At 44.0% G+C, this 12,705-nt stretch overlaps 2 non-coding genes across 2 annotated transcripts; both read right to left on the bottom strand.

The window, feature by feature from the left end:
- Positions 1–3,525: 3,525 nt before the first annotated feature.
- On the bottom strand, positions 3,526–3,611 carry trnay-gua. The gene is given in 2 exon segments: positions 3,526–3,561; positions 3,575–3,611. It is a non-coding gene; the product is annotated as a tRNA-Tyr (tRNA).
- A 1,741-nt stretch (positions 3,612–5,352) lies between these two features.
- On the bottom strand, positions 5,353–5,438 carry trnay-gua. The gene is given in 2 exon segments: positions 5,353–5,388; positions 5,402–5,438. It is a non-coding gene; the product is annotated as a tRNA-Tyr (tRNA).
- Positions 5,439–12,705: the final 7,267 nt, after the last annotated feature.

Raw genomic sequence — 12,705 nt, 5'->3', positions numbered from 1 at the left:
GATACAAAATACAATTCATACTAGAAAAATTGCCACCAGTTCAACATTCACCCCAGAGGGTATTTTCCCTCTCAGTTAAAGAAAAACGAGAGGGACAAGCTGAACTGGTGAGACTAATTACAAAGGGTATCATTGGGAAAACAAAACATGGACCCTTGGAATTCGTATCAAATATATTCACTAAACCCAAAAAAGATGGTGGATGTCGCATCATCATTGACTTAACTTCACTAAATATGTTTGTTAAGTATATACATTTCAAAATGGAAACGTTTGTTACTGCCAAACAACTAATTTCCAAAGGATACTTCATGGCAAGCATTGATCTTAAAGATGTTTACTATTTAGTACCATTCACAAGGATCATCGCAGATACCTGAAATTTACCTGGATGGGGCAGCTATGGCAGTTTAAAGCGTTACCCAATTGGTTAACATCAGCCCAAGATTATTCACCAAGATACTAAAACCAGTTCTGGCAATGTTAAGAAGACAAAAACATATTGTCATGGCATATCTTGATGATATCTTAATAGTAGGCAAGACATTGGAATTGACTATGTCAGCTGTATCAGCTACCAAACAGTTGTTCGAAACCCTGGGATTGTCTTACATCCAGATAAATCTAAGTTGAAGCCATCCACAATCATGGACTACTTGGGCTTCACAATTAATTCAGTCTACGTGACTGTAACAATGCCAAGAGACAAAACAGTTGAATTGGCACAATCATGCAACAATTTAATGGTCAACGAACGACCAACTATTCGACAAGTAGCAGAGTAATTGGGAAAATGGTAGCAGCATTTCCGGCTACACTATTCGGACCTTTGCACTGTCAAAACTTACAAAGAGCAAAGGTACAGGCACCAAAACGACATGCAGGTCATTATGATCGTGTCATGAAGTTACCCACTGAAGCAATATCAGAACTACAGTGGTGGGCAAAAAAACTTTGGCATAGTTTCAGCCCTATTATCATCACTAACCCTACGTTAAGTTATCCAAACAGATGCCAGTGCTCAAGGCTGGGGAGCAACTAACTCCATATCCAGCACAGGTGGTAGATGGACTAACCCAGAGTCATCATTACCACTTACACTGGGCATTAATTATCTAGAGATGTTGGGTGACTTTTATGGTTTAAAAGCACATGCATCAAATATGCATCACTTGCATGTACGGTTACAAATAGATAATACTACGGTGGTGGCCTACATTAACCATATGGGCGGCATAAGATCGGTATCATGCGACAAGTTGGTCAATACAATTTGGCAATGGTGTGTCGAAAGACATATTTGGCTACCAGCAACTTACCTGCCAGGTAAGCTAAATACAGTGGCAGACACCAGGTCACATAAATTTAATGACAACATCGAATGGATGTTAAACCCCAAAAAATTTGCAAAAGTTATCAAGCAATATGGCACGCCAGATATCGATTTCTTTGCATCAAGACTAAATCACCAGGTACCTATGTATGTCGCTTGGGAACCAGACCCTGAGGCAGGAGCGGTAGATGCGTTCGCGCTGGATTGGGGAAATTCGCCTTCTATGCATTTCCTCCCTTCTGCCTCATCAGTCGGGTACTACGCACAATACAAATGGACTCTGCTTCAGGTATTTTGATAGTACCCGACTGGCCTACGCAGCCATGGTTCCCAATACTCCATGACATGGTTGTTGAAACTCCGATGGTATTCCCCAGTGACCCAGAGTTATTAACACCCAGTGTCGGGCACAAGCCACCCGTGCCATGAAAAAATCAAACTCCTGGGTTGCAGATTCTGCACAAACCACTTCTGGGACTGGGATTATCATAACAAACCGTCGACACCATGTCAGCATCCCTCCGAACATCCACTAAAAAACAGCACTTGTCCAGCATCAAAAAATGGGAGAAGTACTGCTTGGATACAGGGACCACCTACTCAACCGCTACAGTTACCAACGTACTGGAATTCCTGGCGAACCTTCACCACGATGAAGGACTCAGCTACAGAGCCATCAACACAGCTAGAAGTGCCCTGTCTGTCTATTTAAAACAAGCTCCAGGACAACAGGCCATGGGGTCCCACCCGCTGGTGGTCAAACTCATGAAGGGTATTTACAACTCTAACCCCCTAGACCAAGGTACACCCATATATGGGATGTCAGTGTGGTCTTGACATACCTCAGGGGATGGCCACCAGCCAGATCCCTCAACCTGGAACAATCTATGCTCAAAACACTCATGTTGATGGCACTTGTATCTGCACAGAGGGTCCAGTCACTACACCTATTGCGACTGGACAGCATGCTCACAGCTCCAGACCAGATCTCTGTCGTTATACAGGGACTGATCAAACAGAGAAGACCAGGAACACCTAATCCAGTCGTGGAATTCCGGGCTTACCCGCCAGAACCACGGTTATGTACCATGACCCACCTACTGTCCTACATAGACACAACCAAAAATATTCGAGGGAGATGAAAAGCCTTGTGGGTCAGTCATAAAAAACCTTATGGTCGGGTGACGAGCCAAACCATTTCGAGATGGCTCAAGCAGGTGCTAAAAGCTGCTGGAATAAACACTAACATGTACAAATCTCACTCCACCAGGGCAGCATCCATGTCGACGGCCAAAAGAATGGACGTGCCTATAGACCACATCCTGGCTACAGCAGGATGGTTGGGGGAAAGACCGTTCAGAAATTTTATAATAAGCCGTTGGCAAAACCTGCTTTATTTGCAGAATTATTTTTACAGACTGCAAATATTTAATTTAAGCCCAGGGGAGCAATTTCATTTCTTTGTTGTTATTGTTAAAAAATACCATTGTGTTTTCTACAAACAGATTCATTGGTTGATTACGATAACACACTTCCTCCCTCAAGGACTTCGGCAGTGAGTGAAGTAATAACTGTTACACGGTTTGAAATCACAGAGCTTTAAAATCTTCACGTAGTCACTCACGTGACTCCGAAGTAAAATAGTAAGATTAAACGAGAACTTACCAGTTTGAAGTTTGATCTGTATTTTATGAGGAGTTACGATGAGGGATTACGTGCCCTCCGCTCCCACCCTCAATAATATGGGTCAAACTGATAACTGATGTCTCCTTTTCTTTACTATGTTTATTTCAATAACTGTCTATCTGTGATTCCACACCGCTGCTTTGAAGTATGCCGCGCATGCGTGCTGAGCGGGCTCTTCACGTAATCCCTCATCGTAACTCCTCATAAAATACAGATCAAACTTCAAACTGGTAAGTTCTTGTTTAATCTTACTATTATATGCAACCAGGCAACTTTGGTCATTTAATGTAGTATACCTTTATATTATCATTTTAAACCATATTTTGGTGGTGGAAATACATGCCTTTTTTTTGTAATTTTATTATGCCTTTTTTCCTGCCTATTTCAGTGTTTTTTAGTGCCTAAACATCCTGGTTCTAGTTATTTGCCAGGTGCAACCAGTTCTTTCTATAGTTGTGGCTGGCCTGTGCGGGAAATGCTGTTTAAAGTAACAAAAGTTGAGCAAGTCCTTCGAGCCGGAATTGAACCAGCGACCTAAGGATGACCATGTTTCCACTACAGTCCTCCGCTCTACCAACTGAGCTATCGAAGGAAAGCCACAACTAAGTTTGTCTGCTTTCATTCTTTGTTGTGCCCTTCGCTGCCTGCTGTCTGGGTACCTGCTGTAGCGCGCAAACACTTGCATCTGCCAACTCCCCTCAATAGCTTGGGCCAACACACCTGACTACGGATCAGAAGATTGTAGGTTTGACAACTATTGGCTGGTTGTCTTGCTCTGCACATTGTTTTGCAAGCCCTGTCCCCTGCCTTTAGCCCTTGCTACTAGACTGACAATCGATTTCCTAACACCTAATCCTTGAATGCAGGCAGTTGGCTCCTCAATCCTCATGCACGATATATAGATCATTTTACCACTTCTATAGTCATCGAGTCATAGAGTGATAGTGTGGAAACAGGCCCTTCGGCCCAGCTTGCCCACACCGACCAACATGTCCCAGCTACATTAGTCCTACCTGCCTGCGACTGGTCCATACCCCTCCAAACCTGTCCGATCCATGTACCTGTCCAACTGCTTCTTAAATGTTGGGATAGTCCCAGCCTCAACTACCTCCTCTGGCAGCTTGTGTGAGGACACCTTTTGTGGGAAAGAGTTACCCCTCAGATTCCTATTGAATCTTTTCCCCTTCACCTTGAACCTATGTCCTCTGGTCCTCGATTCCCCTACTCTGGGCAAGAGACTCTATGCATCTACCCAATCTATTCAATAGACAATAGGTGCAGGAGTATACCATTCGTCCCTTCGAGCCCGCACTGCCATTCAATATGATCATGGCTGATCATCCACAATCATACTCCATTCCTCTCAAGATTTTGTACACCTCTATAAGTTCACCCCTCATCCTCCTGTGCTCCAAGGAATAGAGCCCAGCCTACTCAACTTCTCCCTATAGCTCACACCCTCTAGTCCTGGCAACATCCTCGTAATTTTTTTCTGAACATTCAAGCTGGACAATATCGTTCCGATAACATGACAACATCTTTCCTATGACATTCCTATGTTCTCTTTATCTTTCCTCTTTGTTCCAACAAAAGTAGACCAACATTTCTTGACTGCTGCAAAAACTGACAAGATTTGCCATCTCTCCGCCTCAGCATGTACATCGCACTAGGCATTCCCCAATACTATGCCTTTAAAAAAAAAAATCACTCTCCAGCACAGCGCAAATGCAGGTCTACAAAGAACTTCCTCAATATTCAGATGTCCGTTCAATACCTCAGCGTAAATTCTCAAGTTTCCACCACACATTTTGCTGACACCTTAGGCAAACCACTACCTTAACAAGCTTAAATGCAAAAAAAATAATAGGCACCGAAGGTGGAACTTTTTGACAAGTGATAGTGGCCAGTACACACTTACAAAATGTGTTTTCAGAAAATACTGGAGTAGTTTCAGATACTACCGCTCCCTGCAGGTATGGAGATGCAACAGTTGAAAGTAGACTGCCTTGTGTAGACTGCAGACACAGACATGAAGAGAGGTTTGATGATCGGATGTTATGCATCTACTTGTCCACTGGCGGGGAGAGTTTGTTCTGGTTTCTTATAGCTTCAAAACGTTACTGTTCCAGGTTGGTGTTACTGTTCCAACAGCATATGTAATGAAGTAACGCTCCAGAGCACATGCTCTGCTAGACTAGGTTTGGGTATTTAGTAATTGATTACTGGTTCATTCTTTGTGATCACAGCCAGAGGTCAGATGGAGACCAGCTCTTTCCGTCCTCGCTGCTGGGCTGTGCGGGAAATGGTGCTGTACGTAACAAAAGGCGAGCAACTCCTTCGAGCCGGATTTGAACCAGCGACCTAAGGATGACCATGTTTCCACTACAGTCCTCCGCTCTACCAACTGAGCTATCGAAGGAAAGCCTCCAGCAAGGTTGTCTGCTTCCATACTTCACCCTCTGACCAAATAAGTTTCTCCTCACCTTCTTTCTAAAAGAGCGCCCTATAATTCTGAGGCTGTGACCTCTGGTCCTAGACTCTCCCACCAGTAGAAACATCCTTTCCACCTCCACTCTATCTAAGCCTTTCATTATTCTGTAAGATTCAATGAGGTCTCCCCCACAACCTTCTAAACTCCAGCGAGTACAGGCCCAGTGGTGTCAAATGCTCATCGTAGGCTAACCCACTCATTCCTGGAATCATTCTTGTAAATCTCATCTGCACCTTCTCCAGAGCCAGCACATCCTTCCTAAGAAGTGGAACACAATTGTTTTACAAGTACTGTCCCCTGCCTTAGTCCTTCCTACTAGACTGGCAATTGAGTTCTTCACACACAATTCCCATAGGACGACGGTTGGCACCTCAATCCTCATACTCGATATTAGAGAAACGAAGGACTAACCTATCGCCTCTGAACTCATGCCCACTGAACGCAGCCAGGGACTGGGAAATGCGCGTTGACCTAGGCCAGAGGCATTCGTTCCCAGTTGAAATCGCAGTTACCAACCTGCGACCAGGCCTCGTTCTCTGGTCCAACTCCTGTCGGCGTGTTTTCATCATTGAGCTGACGGTCCCATGGAAGGAGGCGGTGGATGAGGCTTATGAAAGGAAAAAGCTTTGATATTCAAACCTTGCAGCAGAGGCAGAGGAGAGAGGTTGGAGGGTAAGCGTGTGTCCAGTGGAGGTGGGGTGCAGGGGCTTTGTAGCCAGTTCCACCGCAAGGTGCCTGAGGGAAGTAGGTGTCAAAGGGCAGGCACAAAGGAGGGCAATAAAAGAACTTGGCAATGCCGCCAAACGGAGCAGTCACTGGTTGTGGCTGAAGAGGGAAAATGCTGTCTGGGCTGCCAGGTGACCATCTAGAGGCTAACAATAAGACACACACCCAGGTCTGATCACCCTGCGGTGGGCCTGCCTCGACTGAGGGTGCCTTGTGATAAAAGGCCGAAACACCCAGTGACGTTGAGGTACACAACTGAAGATGTGTCTGATTGTTAGCAAATTCACCTCGTGGTCATCCCCAAGAATGTCAATTGTAGTGAAATCTTAGGGATTGTAACACCCAGTCCTACTAATCAATCAGGATTACTTTCCACTTCTCCTTACCTCTTCTCTTCTTTCCAATCAAGGAGAAGGATATTGAATTATGTGAGGTAAGGGAAACTAGTAGAGTAGCTATGGATACTATGAGTTTCAAAGTAAAAGAAGTACTGACACTTTTGAAAAATATAAAAGTGGATAAGTCTCCAGGTCCAGACAGGATATTCCCTAGGACATTGAGGGAAGTTAGTGTAGAAATAGCCGGGGCTATAACAGAAATATTTCAAATGTCATTAGAAACGGGAATAGTCCACGAGGATTGGCGTACTGCGCATGTTGTTCCATTGTTTAAAAAGGGTTCTAAGAGTAAACCTAGCAATTATAGACCTGTTAGTTTGACTTCAGTGGTGGGCAAATTAATGGAAAAGATACTTAGAGATAATATATATAAGCATCTGGATAAACAGGGTCTGATTAGGAACAGTCACCATGGATTTATGCCTGGAAGGTCATGTTTGACTAATCTTCTTGAATTTTTTGAAGAGGTTACTAGGGAAATTGACGAGGGTAAAGCAGTGGATGTTGTCTATATGGACTTTAGTAAGGCCTTTGACAAGGTTCCTCATGGAAGGTTGGTTAAGAAGGTTCAACTGTTGGGTATAAATGCAGGAGTAGCAAGATGGATTCAACAGTGGCTGAATGGGAGACGCCAGAGGGTAATGATGGATGGCTGTTTGTCGGGTTGGAGGCAGGTGACTAGTGGGGTGCCTCAGGGATCTGTGTTGGGTCCTTTGTTGTTTGTCATGTACATCAATGATCTGGACGAAGGTGTGGTAAATTGGATTAGTAAGTATGCAGATGATACCAAGATTGTTGTGGATAATGAAGAGGATTTCCAAAGTCTACAGAGTGATTTAGGCCATTTGGAAGAATGGGCTGAAAGATGGCAGATGGAGTTTAATGCTGATAAATGTGAGGTGCTACACCTTGGCAGGACAAATCAAAATAGGACGTACATGGTAAATGGTAGGTAATTGAAGAATGCGGTTGAACAGAGGGATCTGGGAATAACCGTGCATAGTTCCTTGAAGGTGGAATCTCATATAGATAGGGTGGTAAAGAAAGCTTTTGGTATGCTAGCCTTTATAAATCAGAGCATTGAGTATAGAAGCTGGGATGTAATGTTAAAATTGTACAAGGCATTGGTGAGACCAAATCTGGAGTATGGTGTACAATTTTGGTCGCCCAATTATAGGAAGGATGTCAACAAAATAGAGAGAGTACAGAGGTGATTTACTAGAATGTTGCCTGGGTTTCAACAACTAAGTTACAGAGAAAGGTTGAATAAGTTAGGTCTTTATTCTCTGGAGCGCAGAAGGTTAAGGGGGGACTTGATAGAGGTCTTTAAAATGATGAGAGGGATAGACAGAGTTGATGTGGACAAGCTTTTCCCTTTGAGAATAGGGGAGATTCAAACAAGAGGACATGACTTCAGAATTAAGGGACAGAAGTTTAGGGGTAACATGAGGGGGAACTTCTTTACTCAGAGAGTGGTAGCGGTGTGGAATGAGCTTCCAGTGGAAGTGGTGGAGGCAGGTTCGATGGTATCATTTAAAAATAAATTGGATAGGCATATGGATGAGAAGGGAATGGAGGGTTATGGTATGAGTGCAGGCAGGTGGGACTAAGGGAAAATAATTGTTCCGCACGGACTTGTAGGGCCGAGATGGCCTGTTTCTGTGCTGTAATTGTTATATGGTTATATGGTTAAAGTAGGCCAATATTTCTTGCACCAAAAACTGACAAGATTCGCCATCTCTCCTCATACCTGCATCTCTGCACGTGCCCATATCAGGCAAGAGACCGGCACAACACCTGCATCCAAATTACCAATGCAGAATGCGGGCATCGATCCCGCTACCTCTCATATGCTAAGCGACCGCTCTACCATTTGAGCTAATTCCCCAATATATATGCCTTTGTTGGCTGGGTGACATTTTGGATCGGGACCCTTCTTCTGACTTCTTCAGACATATTACTAAAGCGTATTTTCCCCAAACTTAAACATTCATCGTCCACCACATTTTGCTGACACATCGGGATGCAAAACAGCCTTACCACCTTCCAAGCAGAGGGGGGAAATAATTGATAGGGATCCGAGGGGAATCGCTTTCACACAGATGGACTGGCTAAATTTCAAGCAACACTGCCACACACTATCTTTCCTGAGATGCCTGCTAATAATGCAGGTGTTCTTTCAGAGTCTAGCACTCCCTACTAGTGTCCTCTTCAGATCGTTTACCATGTCGTGGTGAAGAGGCTTGCATGCCCCCATGATTCCGAGAGCGATGCCATCGGAAGCACCAGCTTCTGGTGGGGCCACCCATGGCGTTAAGGTTGAGGATGAGGGTCCAGACTAAGAACAATCCAATCTACAAGACCTCAACGGCAGACCAGACAGGCAAGGTTATCTTGAACTCAACGGCTGTGAAGGCGGATGAAGCCTGCAACAGACGTAACCAGCTCCAATCATCTTGGTTCCCTTGCCATCGGATTAGTTGATTGATTTGTGAAGGACCGTGTGCTTCTTGGAGTGCACCATCAAGTACACGTTAAAGAAACACACGCATTGGCGTCTTCGTTCTGTGAGCAGCACAAAACTCTCAAGTCCCAGTGACGGGAGCAGCCCACGTGATGGCTAGAAGCTCCTTGTGTCCACCGGGTGGCGCCTCACCAGCAGCTTGTGTGTTTTTTTGACTTTTTTTGTTATTTTTAGTGTGTTAAATGTATGTTTTAATGTTTCTCGGTATGTCCGATGTGGGGGGAGGAAGGGGGGGGGGGATAGGGGGGTGTTTATGAATGATCACAGCAACACACATAGTGAAGATCAATCTTTATTCTGCAGGCAAACAGGAACATTCACTCAGCCAGCCATTCTCATCTAGCTCCGCTGGCTTATGAGAGCAAGCTGGCTGACCTTGCGAGTGTAAACCTGTGTAGTACCGTATTACCATGTAAAGGGTGGCTTGCACATATGTGTAGTGGAGATTATAATTGGCATGGATTAATAAGGGTTAATCTACATCCTTCTTCTTAAAGAATCAAAGCGTATATAGAGTGGTTAGTGGAGCATATTGTAAAACACCAGTATAAGGTGCGGTATTTATTATTTTACGTGTACATGCTTGTGCATATGTGAGCACATAAAAAAAAGACAGGTCATGCACAGTTCAAGTGTAGCCAGTAAATTTTCCAATCAAAGGGTTTGGCTTGCAGACACGACCTGCACGTGTACGATAATATCCCTCGTACACCTCATCCTTCCCTGAGGGAGAAAGTCCCTTATCGGGTGAACACGCAGGAGAATACACCAGTGGAGATTGGGGCACTGGGGAAGGCAGGGATGGTGCTGGCACCGGCAGAGGAATAGCTGGCGTAGCATTCGTCTGGGACAATGCGACAACTACAAGAAAAATGTTGTGAACCACTTCAACCTTTGTACATGGCATTCATCAACCTCACTAAGGCCTTCAACTCGGTATCAAGGGAACTCTTATGGGATGTCCTGAAAGTACATTCAAATCCTGAGACTCCTCCACGATGATATGCTTGCCACAGTCATGGCCAGCAACAGCAACTGTGAGCCGTTTCAAGTCAGATCATGAGTGAAACAGGGATGCATGATTGCCCCAACACTGTTCACCATCTTCATTGCGACAACCATCCACATCATCCAGGACGACCTACTACCAGGAATCAAGATCGTCTACAGAACGGATGGCAGACTTTTCAATCTTGCCCGTCTCAAGTGCAAAACTAAGACATCTATGAGCTCCCTCATCGAGTTCCAATACGCAGACAACAACTGTGTTGCAGCTCTCCCAGAAAATCATCTACAACAAATCCTGACTGCCTTCAACAGTGCATACACAAAACTTGGACTTACCATCAACTCCGAGAAGACTCAGGTTATCTACCAATTGTCACCAACTGAGACAAATTGGAAAGAACCATCAATTCAACTTAGTGAAACAACCCTGGAAAATGTGGATCACTTTCCGTACCTTGGAAGTCACCTCTCCGCCAATGTCGACCTTGATGACGAAATCCAACATCGTCTTAAATGTGCTGGAACAGCTTTTGGACTTCTTTGAACGGGAGTGTTTCAAAATCGTAACACCCGAACAGACACCAGAATGTTAGTGTACAAGGCAGTGGTGATTCCAACGCTCCTGTATGCATCAGAAACCTGGACAACGTACCAACACCATCTGAAAACACTTGTAAAGTTCTATCAATGATGTCTTCGAAGCAGCTTAAATATCAGCTGGGAAAGCAGAAGAACCAACGCAGCGTGGCGAATGAAGCAAAAACATCTAGCCTCGAAGCCTTTGTCATCAAGAACCAACTAAGATGGGTCGGTCATGGGCTTCCGGCGGCGACATGTTTTGTTAGCAGTCGCAAATTTTCTAGCTCCGCTGAAAAAATCGCGATTTTTCGCGTTAAAATCGGGTCTGGAGGTCGGGACCGTTTTTAAAAACTTACCGGAGTCTCATGTCGCGGTGCTGATGACGTCATCAGTAAGCGCCGTGAATTTAACGGAGGGAAAGTCATTTTAAATGAAAAGTACGTCTCCAGGTCAGAGCCCACAGAGGAAAGTCACAAAACAATTGCTGAAGACTCTAGAACATCAAGAAACTGCAAAACTGACCTCTGGAGTGGATTCTGGAATGGCTACACGATCTAAGACTGAGATGACCACAAAAGAGAAAACCGAAATGGAGGAGTTAAAGAACTCGGTAAGAGATTTGAAAAATGATTTGAAAGCTGGAAACTTAAATTTGATTGCCGGTAATGAAAAAATACTTGCGGGCATTGGTGCTCTGCAAAAAAAAGTTGATGATGTGCAAGAAGAATTAACGGGGAAAATTAATAAGGTGGCAGAAGAGACCACAAAGAAGTTTGAGGCTGTGCATGAAACTGTTTCTGCAAATGTAACTGCAGTGAAAGATATGGAAGCTGTTGTGGAAGAGATGACCGGAGAGATGCAGACGATGAAGTTAGAAATAGACAGCCTCAAGAGCCAACTTACAAAAGTTTCTGATAAATATGTTGACCTAGAAGCTCGCTCAAGAAGTCAAAATATACGAATACGTGGAGTAAAAGAGGGAGCTGAGGGGGACAATGCTTGTGAGTTCACTGCCAATCTAATCAAACACGTACTCAATCTACCTGAGGCACCTGTAATTGAAGTAGCACATCGACTACCCAGATTTAAACCAAGATCTCAAGGAGAACAAGCCTACCCACGACAGATCATAGTCAAACTTCGGGATATCCCAACAGTGGAAGCGCTGATGAAAAAAATCAAATACGGAGAGAAGATGATGTACAGAAATGATTCTATTAAACTCCTACGGGACTACCCTTACGAGATTGTGCAAAAGAGAAGAAAGTTCTCACAGACCAGAGAAGCTCTTTACGGTGTCAAGGGTGTCATATGTGGAGTGTATTATCCGGCCAGGATGCGTATTACTTTCATGGGAATGTCAAAAACATTCATTAACTCGGTAGAATCTCTTAAATACGCTCAAGAAATCGTGGCCAAGCCAGCAACAATTGAAGATTGATCACTAAGACGTCATGAACAAATTAATTTGCTTATTCCCCCAACAAGAATATCACAAGAAAAGTGAAATAAGTGAACAACACCAATCTTTAAAAATTATTACACGCAACAGATTTTCCACGAGACGTGTCTAGACATTATTATCTCCCCTTGAACATTGCGGAATCTAACTCAAGGACATTCTGTGCTCAAACAAGGAAAGACTGATAACATGGGGGTGACGAACTGCTGAGCTGAGAGCGAAAAACATCACATGGCTTATATAGTTTTACAAAATATTGAGAATTAATAATAATTAATAATTAACAATATTAATATAGAAATAGCAATTGAAACTGATAAAAATGTGTTGCCTGCTTTATAACGCAGACAACAGTAATCACATATGTTCCGCAGCTCGAGTGGGGAGGGGAGGAGACTCAGGCACCTGGCATAATTCCAGGAGCCTGACTTCGGTTAACCCTTTCAGCGAACAGTTCACTTTTAACAATACTAAAACCAATTACAAATAGTTAAGAGA

The sequence above is a fragment of the Amblyraja radiata genome, chromosome 4, assembly GCF_010909765.2.
Source record: "Amblyraja radiata isolate CabotCenter1 chromosome 4, sAmbRad1.1.pri, whole genome shotgun sequence".
Lineage (NCBI taxonomy): Eukaryota > Metazoa > Chordata > Chondrichthyes > Rajiformes > Rajidae > Amblyraja > Amblyraja radiata.
Note: the sequence above shows the minus strand (reverse complement) of the source record. Positions and strands in the feature narration are given on the sequence as shown.